Consider the following 12158-nt stretch of genomic DNA (forward strand, 5'->3'; position numbering starts at 1 on the left):
GAGTGCAGGGCCTCTCAGGGCGAGATTCAGCCCGTGGCCTGCCAGCCTCAAAGGTGTGCTCCGTATGCGGTGAGGTCTGGGCTGGCTGGTGTTTGACGGTGATTTAATACACAGCTCTACACACTAAGAGACTTCAATCAATGATGTTGACTGACTGCCTGACTGGCTTTGACCTCGCCTGAAAGGGGATGAGGGATGCTAAATAAACTGAAGGTATTATCATAATAATACCTGCTGACCAAGAACGTTGTCAAGATGAATGAGTTCCTTTTGAAGGGCAAAATGTGCTTCTCTGAAGAATGACACCAGATGAATACTAAACGTAACATCATTTGAATAGAACTTTATATTGCTTCAACCCTGTCCTGATCACAATATCAGCTAGAGGTCTTCTGGAAATGCAAACACTCTTGTTGAGAAAGTTCAGACAAAATGTGACCTATCTTGACACCAGCGGTTTGTTCGGTCTTTATTATCCTGGAATCCTAAGATGGAATGGATCCTGGAAGATTGAACACGTTGTCACACCCCCAAGGCCAAGACTGCCCCGAAATCGTCTAGAGGTGAGTCCCTCCCTTCCCGTTCCCCTCCCCCAACCCACCCCAGGAAGAGAAATTCCCCAACTCTCCTAGGTAACGATCCCCAGTGTCTGCCCCATCACCGCTGTCAGGATGACCTCTTTGTGTTTAACCTTAATCCTTTGAGAAATGATTTGTCAATTCCTTATTGTTTTGTCTTTAGTGGAAATAAAGAAAAACCTAATACTTTTTGCTTGTATTGAAATTCAGACAGACGGACAGACAGACAGACAGACACACACACACACACACACACACACACACACACAGACGTTAATTCACCAACCTGGAACTTTAAAAGTTGATTTTGTCCTTAATTCAAGATAAACTCTAGCTCTTCAGTGTGCCCTTATCTTTCTCTCATCTTTCTTGTGCTCCTACTACCTAGATGCTATGTTTAACTCAAGGCAGAACTTGGCACTTGTTGCAAAAAACTGACAGGTAAAAAATGACGTATGTCAAAGAACTAATGCCTTAGATACTTCACTTGGGTTTCTTTTCTCTTTTTTGCTTGGGGTGTGGGACAGGCCTGTTGAAGGTGCAGACATGAAAGATAATTCTCCCATGAGCCCAGTGATAGGATTATTTGCTGAGTGAGTAATGGCTCCAGGTCTCAGGCATGTGTCACCTTTGCTGACTGTAGCTCTCTATGGAGCCCAGGAAAACCATGAAACAGTGAAATGAAGTTAGCCGATTATTTTATATGACTGAGGAACCTAACATTTTTGGCTGAATTTTTTAAAAATTGTTTTGTATCAGAATAGTTGAATTGAATAAAAATGCACCCGAACATCAGTGATTTTCAACTAACTGATACGTAGTTATACTTATCCAATCTATCTCATGCATTTGTGATGTATTAGATGAGCACCAGAATCAACCCGCTGGCATTATCTCTTGAAGTGCCTTACAAATGAAAACCGGAAAGACTAGCGGAACACTTGGTCAAGAGACAATGATTGTGATGATATAAAGAGGCTTAGGCAAAACTGAATCTGCTCCTTCTTGACCTTCTAATTTTTCTTCTTTGGAAATGGCATCTTGGAGGAAGCTTATCTTGAGGTATGTGAAGAAGACTACTAAATTGTAGGAAGCTGATTTCGTTTGTATGATGGATATGTTTGGGATTACATCAAGGAAACAGCAATTTTTTTGAATGTATTGATTTATAACTTTCAACCGTTGACATGTGTGGGTGACGGACAAGAAGACTGTTGTCTTCTCCCAGCCCGAGGTGCCACCGAGCAAAAGTTCCGTGGGAGGTTTTAATGACTAGGTTACAGGAGTAAAAACAAAAGCATCAAGGACAACCCAATGGCTTCCCTTACGGGCAAAAGACTTCCACAGGCTGTCAAAAGTGGTCAGTGATGTGTTGTTTTGCTGAGTTGTCGTGCTGAGCCTTTCTGGAATGTTTCTATTAGTATCCCGTTTTCTGTATTTTTAATAGTCTTTTCAGAGAAAGGATTGAAAATGTTTCTTCTACAGCCCTTGAAACAATCTGGCTTATATATTCAGGTTATTTATTAAAATGTGTCTTTTCAAACAGTCTAGTCGGTACATTCAGGTTCTTTGTCCAAAGGTATCTTCTCAATTATCTTCTGAACTTTGAGAGCTATAAATCTCAGCTCCTGCAGTAGCTCCGTGGACATCAGGAATTCATCAGCACAGTGCTGGGACCAGGGAGTCAGCAATCAGGGGATTCATGGTCCGTACAAAAGTTAAAAGCAACAATAACTCGAAGTATCATCACGCATTGAAAATTCCAGACATTATTTGTGATAAAATATGCCTACCTGGGGAGAAAGAATTGCTGATCTAAAACAAGTTCTAAACAATTACTGTGATTACTGTTGAGTTTTAACAGCATAATACTCAGGTAAATGTCAAATTAGCACATTTTTGTTATCCATCCTTTAGTAAACATTTTATTTACGTGAGTCTCGGTCAATCATACAGTCAGCCATAGACATAACATACATGGACTTAGCTATGTGCACTGGTGTCTCGAGTAAGATCATTAGGGTTCAGAATTTTTGAGCTACTTTGGGTGCAATTGGAGTCTCTGACTTCCGCATTTGAACAGTGGTTTGGAGCCAGAAGAAATGATTACAAACTGATAATAAAGTTGAAAAACCAGAATTTAAATTATTTCAATTTTGTCGTTTATGCACAAATCATTCTCTGAAACTTGCAGAATCCATTCTTCTGTATTTTTTTTCCAAAATATACATTCATTCTATTTAAAAGAATTAATCTATTTCTTGTTCGCTTTTTTGCACTTTGCTATTATTATTTGTTGGCATGATTAAATGTGCAAAGTTCATTAAAAAGTGTTCCATGTTCATGTTTCTTCTCTAACCACTGTTATTACTTGATTTATTTCATGATTGGTACTGAAAATAATTGTATCATAAGGTCCATGGTTAAAACACGACCAGCTTGAGGTGTCAAATCTGCCAAGCATTCCTCTACCTGGGACAGAGAAAGCCCCCAAATCCATAGTAGCTATGATGATGATGATGAATAGTGTTAGTGTGTGGTGCTGTATAACTACATCCAGGAAAGACTTTTGTTCGTAGGCGCCCACAGTAGGTATCAGAAATATGTCGCCTTCCTTCTCCATATCAACGCCTTGCCTCTGGTTCACCCTCCCCCAGCAGATATGGTTCAGCACGCAGTGTTTGTCAAGTCCTTTATCACTGGCTAGGACCTGTGCCAAGAAGCAGCCCTGCAGAGGAAGGCCAACTCAGGGCTGCCCGCTGAGGAGATAAGGAAGTAGAACTCCATAGAGGAGGTCAGCATCTCGGTCAGGTGTCAGCTGAGTGGCCTGGGAGCAGATTTTAGCTTCCTGGTACAGGTTATTTGTGCACACTTGACAACTGATATCTACAGAAGACGTCATCATCTTACGTTTACAACTGGAGAAACAAGGGAACAGAAGAATTAAGAAATATAACCTGAAGGAAAAGAAACCATAGAAAAACTTAGAACCAGTCAGTGGTATTAATTTGGGGGCTGAAAATTTCCCTTAAGATGTTAATAATAGCTAGTTGTTATGTATTGCAGACTTGGAGTAATTGCCTCTTGGCATGTAAAGCACCTTCTGCCACAAGCATTCCATAAACTCCAAGTGTTTATATTTATTGGTGTTTCTATTCAGATTCATCTCTGCATCACCTTTCCCACTCAGTGATGTCCCCTTGCCTTCTGATAACCTGCTCAAACCCAGGGTTTATCGTTTTTGAATCTTATAACATGCATGAAGCATTGTGATGGGCATGAAGATTGCAAAGAGACAACCTGGCCCCCGCCCTGGATGGGTCATAGATAGATTCTGCCTCAACCACACAGAGAGTTAATAGAATGAAATGTGACAGAAGACAGAAAGAGTGGTCTTTGCCTAAACTAGGTCTTGAAAGAAGGCTAAACAAAGAGGAGAGTGAGACAGTATGAGAAGCAATAAGGAGGCATTCCAGGCAGGGAACAGGAGGAATAATCACTATTTTGAATGCTGGTTTTATTCACGCTGAAACATGCAACACATAGCAATGTTATTGATCCCATCTCAATCTATGTAAGTTATGTTGTTTTTTAAATCATCCGTTCTTTTAACTTTTGAAAATAATAAAACACATGCTCCCTCGAAGATTTCTGAATTTTTAAAATTCAGAGCAGTATACAGAAAGCAAGAGAAATCACCCAAAATTATGTAAACTAAAACAACCAGTGTTAGAAGTTGGTAAATACTATCTAAAACATCCATCTTTGCATATAGACAGAAAGATAGATAAACAGGCAGACAAACAGAAAGACAGCTAGAGAGAGATACACAGATGACCTCAGAAAATTACATCGCTGTATTTATACCATTTTAATTGAATTAATGGAAGTATTTTTACGTTAACAAAAGAAAAATACATTGAAAACATGATAAATCGCTAGAATTCAGATAGCATTTTCCCACTGCAGGAAGTGATCATTTCTAAACAATTCTTTAAAGTTAAAATAAAATGAGTATAAAAACCTTTATGAGGCTAGGTGCGGTGATTCACATTTGTAATCTCAGTACTTTGGGAAGCCAAGGTGGGTGGATCACTTGAGCTCAGCAGTTCGAGACAAGCCTGGGCAACATGGCAAAACCTTCTCTCTACAAAAAATTAACCAGGCGTGGTGGTGCGAGCCTGTAGTCCCAGTTACCTGGGAGGCTGAGGTGGGAAGATCACTTGAGCTCAGGAGGCAAAGGTTGCACTGAGTGGAGATCACACCACTGCACTCTAGCCTGTGTGACACAGCGAGATTCTGTCTCAAAAAGAAAAAAAGAAAACCTTTATGAAAGTTTGGCATGGTGCAGTGCACCTGTAGTTTCAACTACTCAGGAGGTCGAGGCAGGAAGATCGCTTGAGGCCAGGAGTTTGAGACTGCAGTGTGCTATGATTGTGCTGGAGCATAGCCTCTGCACTTTAGCCTGGGCAACATAGCAAGACCCCATCTCTAAAAAAAAGAGAGAGAAAGAAACAAACAAAGAAAAGGAAAGAAGAAAAACCTTTATAAGATTATAGTCATTATTGCTGAGCATACATTTCAACTTTTCACAATATCTGACTCTGGCTGTGAAAAATGAGGACATTAGCAAACAAAGTGTTTAAACGTAAGTTATTTGCCTTCTATATCTATGAAGTTTCCGTTAATTGTCTAATTATAATTAATTGTCATTATCTCAGGCTTTTTCTGGGTCACTTACACAGCTTTTAGCCCTGTTAGGTATATTCTTTATATATTCTCTATCTAAAACATCCATCTTAGCATATAGACAGACAGAAAGATAGATAAATAGATAGGCAGACACACAGAAAGACAGCTAGATAGAGATACACAGATGACCTCAGAAAATTGCATCACTGTATTTATGCCATTTTAATTGAGTTAAGTATGTTTACTTTTACAAAAGAAAAATATGTTGAAGTAAAGCATGATAAATCATTAGAAGTTGTAATTCTTGTTATATTTATAAGTTATGGATGGAAGTAGTTTCTCAATTTATGCTCTTAGCTTAAAAAAAAGGAAAAAAAAACTATTCCATGCAAAGCCTTTGCTGGTGGGGAACTTTCTTCTGCTCCCCGCATTATGCCTTTTCCAGTCTGGCTTCTTCCTCTCCCTTTCCTGCACATGGTGCAGCCATTGTGTTTGCCCTTATGTTGCTTATTTGGGCAATATTCCTGCTTTTTTTACTTACAGAACCCCAACCTTATTCAGGCCTTTAGAGGAGATCCTTGATCTCAGATAAGATGTGCCAGACCAGTGGGCTATAGTGATTTGTGACACTGTCCTGGCCAAAGTGACTTAAGGCAAATTCTGAGCTCTGCTGGGAAGATTCTGGGAAGGACTGATTCTCTGCAATGAGAGAATAGGAAGTGAGCAGAGGAGCACAGCCCCACACTGCCCCTACCCCTTCCAGTGACGGTGCCATGGGGATGTGATGCACTGAGCTACTGCAGTCATTTAGTGATCAGGAGGCCAGTTCTGAGAGAACTGCAGAGCTGCTGACCCAGAGCACTGGGGTCAATCAGCTGCCCACCTCCGGACTTCTTATATAAGGGAAAACAATCCCTGTTTGTCTAAGACATTGCTTGCCAGATGTTCTGATAGTTGCAGCTGGAATCATCCTAATGGACAGAGTACACTATGTCTCTTCTTTTTTGCTGAAATTTATTTGCATAGTTGCTTTTCCACTTTTCAGCATGCTCATGAGTGAGTGGTTCTGTCTGGACTTTCTACCTCTGGCGTACTGTGACTACACTGTCACTGACTTTCTTCCCATTTTGTTTGAATCCTAAGTGTCCTCCCCTCTGCAGTATAATTTAGGGGCTGAGGATTGTGGTCAATCTATATTTCTTCAGAGATTTATTTCTGCAGAGATTTCATTTTGTTCAATGGGAAGTTATTGGAGAGCTTTAAGGATGGAAGCGATGTGATCAGATTTACATTTTTAAAGATTCCTGTCTGCCACGAGGCAAGCATGGAAGAAGAATGCTTACTTAGCAGTTCCAGTGGTCTCAAGAACTACAAAGAAATAACAGATGGTTTGGACCTTTAGGGAATCGGTTGGGGGGATGATAGGTGTTTGAGGTTTGCATCAACAACTCTTGCTCGTGGATTGGACATGGACTATGTGGGAAAGTAAGAATAAAACTTGGGTTTGGGGTCTAAGCCCCTGCATGAGTGGAGATGACATTTAGTAAAAATGAACATTGGGGAAAAAGGAAGATTGGGCAGTGGGTGGGTGGAACGAAAAACAGGAGTTCTCTTAAGCACAAGTGAGGAAGAAGCAGCCAGGAGGGCTCACTGTGGGGATTTTCTTCAGTTCCCTGGATGAGGTTTCTCTCTGCATGGGTTCTTCTTCTCTCTTCCGGTGTTGCATGTTGTGGCGGACAAGGTGGTTTTCTACACACTGGGCAATGTCTCCACGCCTCTTCCTTGCTAACAGATTCCCAAGTTTGTACGAGTCCTAGGGAGACACTGGTCTACCTTAGAAACTGGTGGGATATCCTGAGGGTGAGGCTGGAAGTACTACAACTTGACTTCTTACCTCCTGTCTGCGAGGGTACTAGGTGAGAATCTGTTCATTAAATAATAAGCCTCCAAAGACCTTGGGAGGTTATCACTTCCCTTTACCCTCAATTCATAGATAAGGAAATTGGAGTTCAAAGAAGTGAAGAAAGTAGCCCAAAGTGACACAATCCAGAAGTGGGACAACCAGATGCAAGCCTGTGTCGTCTCTCACTGTGGGTCGTTCTAGCACACAGCATATGCTGTCTCCAAGACCTCACCAAGCCCATGGGAATGTTTCGTTCACTGAAAACAGCACCTAATTACCCCCTCTATATAACTATTTGAGACATACCAGTCCAGTGGAAAAAATATTCCTGCTGTGAACGTGCCATCCCTGTCTCCCAGCACTATGGGACAATCTGTGTGGGGATGACGCTGGGCAGTGATGCCCTCTCCTTCTTTAGAAGGCTTCTAGCAGACTGTCACCCTCAATTCTACCCTCACTCCCTACCCACAAACAGTGAAGAGGAGATAGCAGGGACACGCTACTGAAAGAAACCATTGCTTTTCAGAAATAGACTCTAAAAAGAAGGAGGTCAATGAAAATGTATGGTATTTTTTAAAGACTTAAAATTTGATGGAAAATGTCCTTTCTTATCAATGTGAGAGAAGATATCTGTGACTAAGAGCAAGAAAACTGGCCAGCTCAAAGAAGGCCTGTGAGGTGTGGACCTTCAGAAAGGCCCAAGCACTCTGAAGTGTCTTTGTTTGAACGTGTCTTCTTGTTACAGTAATGAGAAAGGTGTTGCCTTAATGAGCCATATAATGCAAATTTTAATAGTAAAATTAAATTTTGAATAAACACTAAGAAAAATCAAATATTAGAAATCCATTTCTTAAAAGCTTACAATGGTGACTTGTCAATGTGCTAGGTGAGCTTAAGTAAGATCATTTCAGATTATGTATGCAGTGCTGAACTATTTCAATCTAATTATGTTAAAATTGTGTTTTCATTAAGGCTTCTTCCTAATGCAAGAATGCTATTAAAATTATTTTCACTGACATTCGCCTAATAAGCTGGCTTAGAAATTGCATTTACATTTGACCAGGTAGTTGTTTTTAGAATTAGTGATGCCTCAGTGGGAACCAACCCCACCTCCCATCCAGGAAGGGCTGGTGTGAGGATTAAGGGAGACACTGCCACAGAGGAAGCACAGTGTTCACAGCCTGGCACACACTGAGCACCTTATGAGGCTGACACATCATTACTGCCATTCTCAATCTCCGTCTATAATTATGCCCTCTGTGGCAACAAATATGCAAGTAAACAGGGGCAGTTGTCAGGCTCCAAATTTTGCAGCTATTTCTTAGTTACAGCCAGACATTTCTAGCCACTGACCAATGCAGAGACAGAAGATGGGAAGCCACTTCCAGGGTCCCATCCCACACCGTCGGCTGATTTCCTGGAGTATGTCTTAGTCTAGCCATTGTAATCCTCAATGATTAGTGAGAAGAGAGGGAGGGATAAGGAATGCTTAGATATTAACAAGACAAAAGTCAGTAATACTAGGATTGCAAGGTTTAGGTTCATAGCCATGTAGCTACCTAAGCAATAGTTGTGAGAAATGACCCTTAGGACCAGGGCAGCAATGGTGCTTCCTCCACCTACTGGATTCGCAGGACACATTGATTACTCAATGACTAATCCAATTATTTATTTCACATGTACTTATTAGATGTTTATCATGTGCTAGGAGCCACTCCAGGTCCTGGAAACATTGCAGTGGACAAGGTAAAACAAGATCCCTTCATCTTAACCCTCTAGAGGGAAAGCAGATAAAAACAAGACAATAAATTTCAGAGGGTGATGGTCTTCCCTGTCATAGCAAAAGCATTCAGTTACGTTCTGTGGAACACCCGCTGGATTCCAGACTCACCTTCCCAGAGAAGTTCACCAGGGAACTTAAGAGGGTGATGACTCTTACAAGAAAAGAAAAGAGGAAACGTAACATATAGTGAGTAGCAGTGCAGGGGTGCAGTAGGCAAGCTGAACCTGACTGGCAGGAAGGTGATACTTGGGCCGGGAACCAGACCCAGAAGGAGCCCACTGATTGCCATGTAATCCCATCTCTCCTTACTCCCAAGCCACTTCCCCCAACCCGCAGGATATAGGTGAAGGACAAAAGGAGGAAAGTCTGGAATTCATCTTTCAACACAGGTTGGCATCATCAGATGAAGCCCAGAAGAAAAGGAGATATAGGAATGAGCACAGGGTGGGTGAAGAGTAGTCTGGAAAGACCCCAGGGAAGTTCTAAATAAGTGACGAGAGGAGGAGACCCTTAGGGAAAATCATTCATGATTATTAGACTTTCCTGATGGCATTCCTTTTAGGCTACCCGAATGTCAATCATACAACTTCCTGACAATGGCTGATTCTAAGGTGACCCCTAATTATTCCCACCTCCTGGTATTTACGCCCTTACATAATCCTCTCCCCTTGAGTGTGGGTGAGACTCCTGACTTGCTTCTAACTGGTAGATGAGACACGCAAGATTATAGACAATTGGAACATCCCTCTTGCTGGTCAACTCTGCTTTGCTGGCATTGGTAAACTAGCAAGGAGTATGTTGGGGGCCATGTTGGGAGGCCCACGTGGAAAGGAACTGAGATGGCCTCACCCAGCTAGAACCCAGCTAGAGACTGAGGCCCTCAATTCAACAGGAGGCAAGGGACTGAATTCTGCTAACAGCCTCATGAGCTTGGAAGTGGATCCTCCCCTGGCTGAGCCTTGCGATGAGATCCCAGCCCCAGACAACACCTTGAATTCAGCCTGTTGTGGGTCCTGAGGCAGAGGGACTACTAAGCTGTGCCAGGATTCCTGACCACAGAAACTGTGACAGAAAAAATTAAAAATAAAAATAAAATGTGTGTTTCAAGCCTCTGAGTTTATGGCAATTCGTTATATAGCAATAGAAAATGAATACGATGGCATTCACGAAGGTTGATACAGCTGCTAAAGTGTTCAGAGAACCAGGAGAGCATCACCGGGAAGGACGAGGTCTGGAGCCCAGGGGATTTCACAAAACATAACGTAATGTTTTTGATATGACAGGAAAGACCTGAGCACAGCAATGCTAAGAATTTAGACTTCGCACTCTTGCTTAAGAGATTGTCAGAGAGACTGAGGTGACCAGGTGGTAAACAAGAAGTAGTGTGGATTAATTCAGGAAATGTAGAGTCAAGGCCACAGATGGAATTTTTTACTTATTAAAAAAAAAAAAAAAATAGGCTGGGTGCAGTGGCTCACGCCTGTAATCCCAGCACTTTGGGAGGCTGAGGGGGTGGATCTACTTGAGGTCAGGAGTTCCAGACCAGTCTGGCCAGTGTGGTGAAACCCTGTCTCTACTAAAAATACAAAAATTAGCCAGGCATGGTGGTGGACTCCTGTAATCCCAACTACTTGAGGGGCTGAGGCAGGAGAATTACTTAAACCCGCGAGGCAGAGGTTGCAGTGAGCTGAGATCATGTCACTGCCCTCTAGCCTGGGTGATAGATCGAGACTCCATTTTAAATAAATAAATAAACAACCCTGATTATAATAAGATAACATGCAAATGTGATTTTTTTTAAAACAAAGTCTTACAAAAGGGTATAAAATAAAAAGCAAATTCTTCCTCCTTTCCCCTCGGATTGTCAGTCCCACACCTGAAAGATTACGAGTTGTTATAATTTCTTCTCTATCCTCCCAGAAATTTTCTGCATGTATCTATGCATATGTGTGCCTTTGTCTGCAAAGAGGAATAAACTATATCTGCCCTTTCCTTTTCTCATGGCACTGTGTTTTGGAGACCCCTCAGTGCCTGCGCATTCCAATTAGTCATCCTTTTTCATGGCTGCTAAAATTCCTTTGTATGAGTATGCTTTATGTAACTAGTCTCCTGCTGATTAGCATGATGTTTCCATGTTTTCACTAGGACAATAAATGTGACATGTAAATCTTTGTTCACTTCTACAGTTGTAGGATGAAGAACTAGAAGCAGAATTGTAGGAGAAAGCAGGGGTTACCAATCTATCCACAAAAGCTGTACTGATTTTATTCCCACACCTCTACAAGGGCATATATTTTAGCAAAACTTTGGCCAATACTGCATGTTAACAAATTTTAGAATCTTTGCCAATTTAACAGGTAAAACTAGTACCTAGGGTTTTAATTTGCATGCATCTGATGTTTTCAAGCTTCTCACAGTTGGAATCTATTCAAAGGATCCAGAATCCAGGACAGAAGTTAGACACTAAGAATAAGCCTTTGGCCGGGTGCGGTGGCCTACACCTGCAATCTCAACACATTGTGATGCCAAAGGGGAAGGGTCACTCAAGACCAGCAGTTTGAGACCAGCCTGGGCAACATAGGAAGACCGTCTCCCCACAACCAAAAAAAAAAAAAAAAAATTAGCCCAGCGTGGTGGCATGCGCTTGTACTCTGAGCAACTCAGGAGGCTGAGGTGGGAGGATCGCTTGAGGCCAGGAGTTTGAGGCTGCAGTGAGCTATGATCATACCACTGCAGTTCAGCCTGGGCAACAGAGTGATACTCCAACTGAAAAAAAACAAAAAAATTAAAGAATGAAATGCTTTTTGATAAAGGGAAGGAAGAAACAATATCATTTCAGAGCATCTTCTCAAGGGTAATGTACATAGCACCCCACGGGTGGTCATGATCTTGGCAGCCACCTCATGAAAGCTCAGAAACTTTCTTCCTTATCTCAAAATTGCTACATACTTTGCTTAGAGTAAGATTAGTGCATTATGAAAGAAGCAATATGCATCAGGCACAATTAAAACTTATATTTGAGTACTTGATGAATGTCAAAAATGATTTGTAATCAAAATGTCCTTCTACAGAGTCTTCAGGAAAGAACTTATGATTCTCAGGTGATCATCCTCCTAAGTGTGGCCGTGCTTGAAGGTTAAAAGAGCCTAGACACTTTTCTTCAACTTTTTGTTCTTTCAAGCTAAAACTCCACCCAGTGAAA

The sequence above is a fragment of the Rhinopithecus roxellana genome, chromosome 13 (genome assembly GCF_007565055.1).
Source record: "Rhinopithecus roxellana isolate Shanxi Qingling chromosome 13, ASM756505v1, whole genome shotgun sequence".
NCBI lineage: Eukaryota > Metazoa > Chordata > Mammalia > Primates > Cercopithecidae > Rhinopithecus > Rhinopithecus roxellana.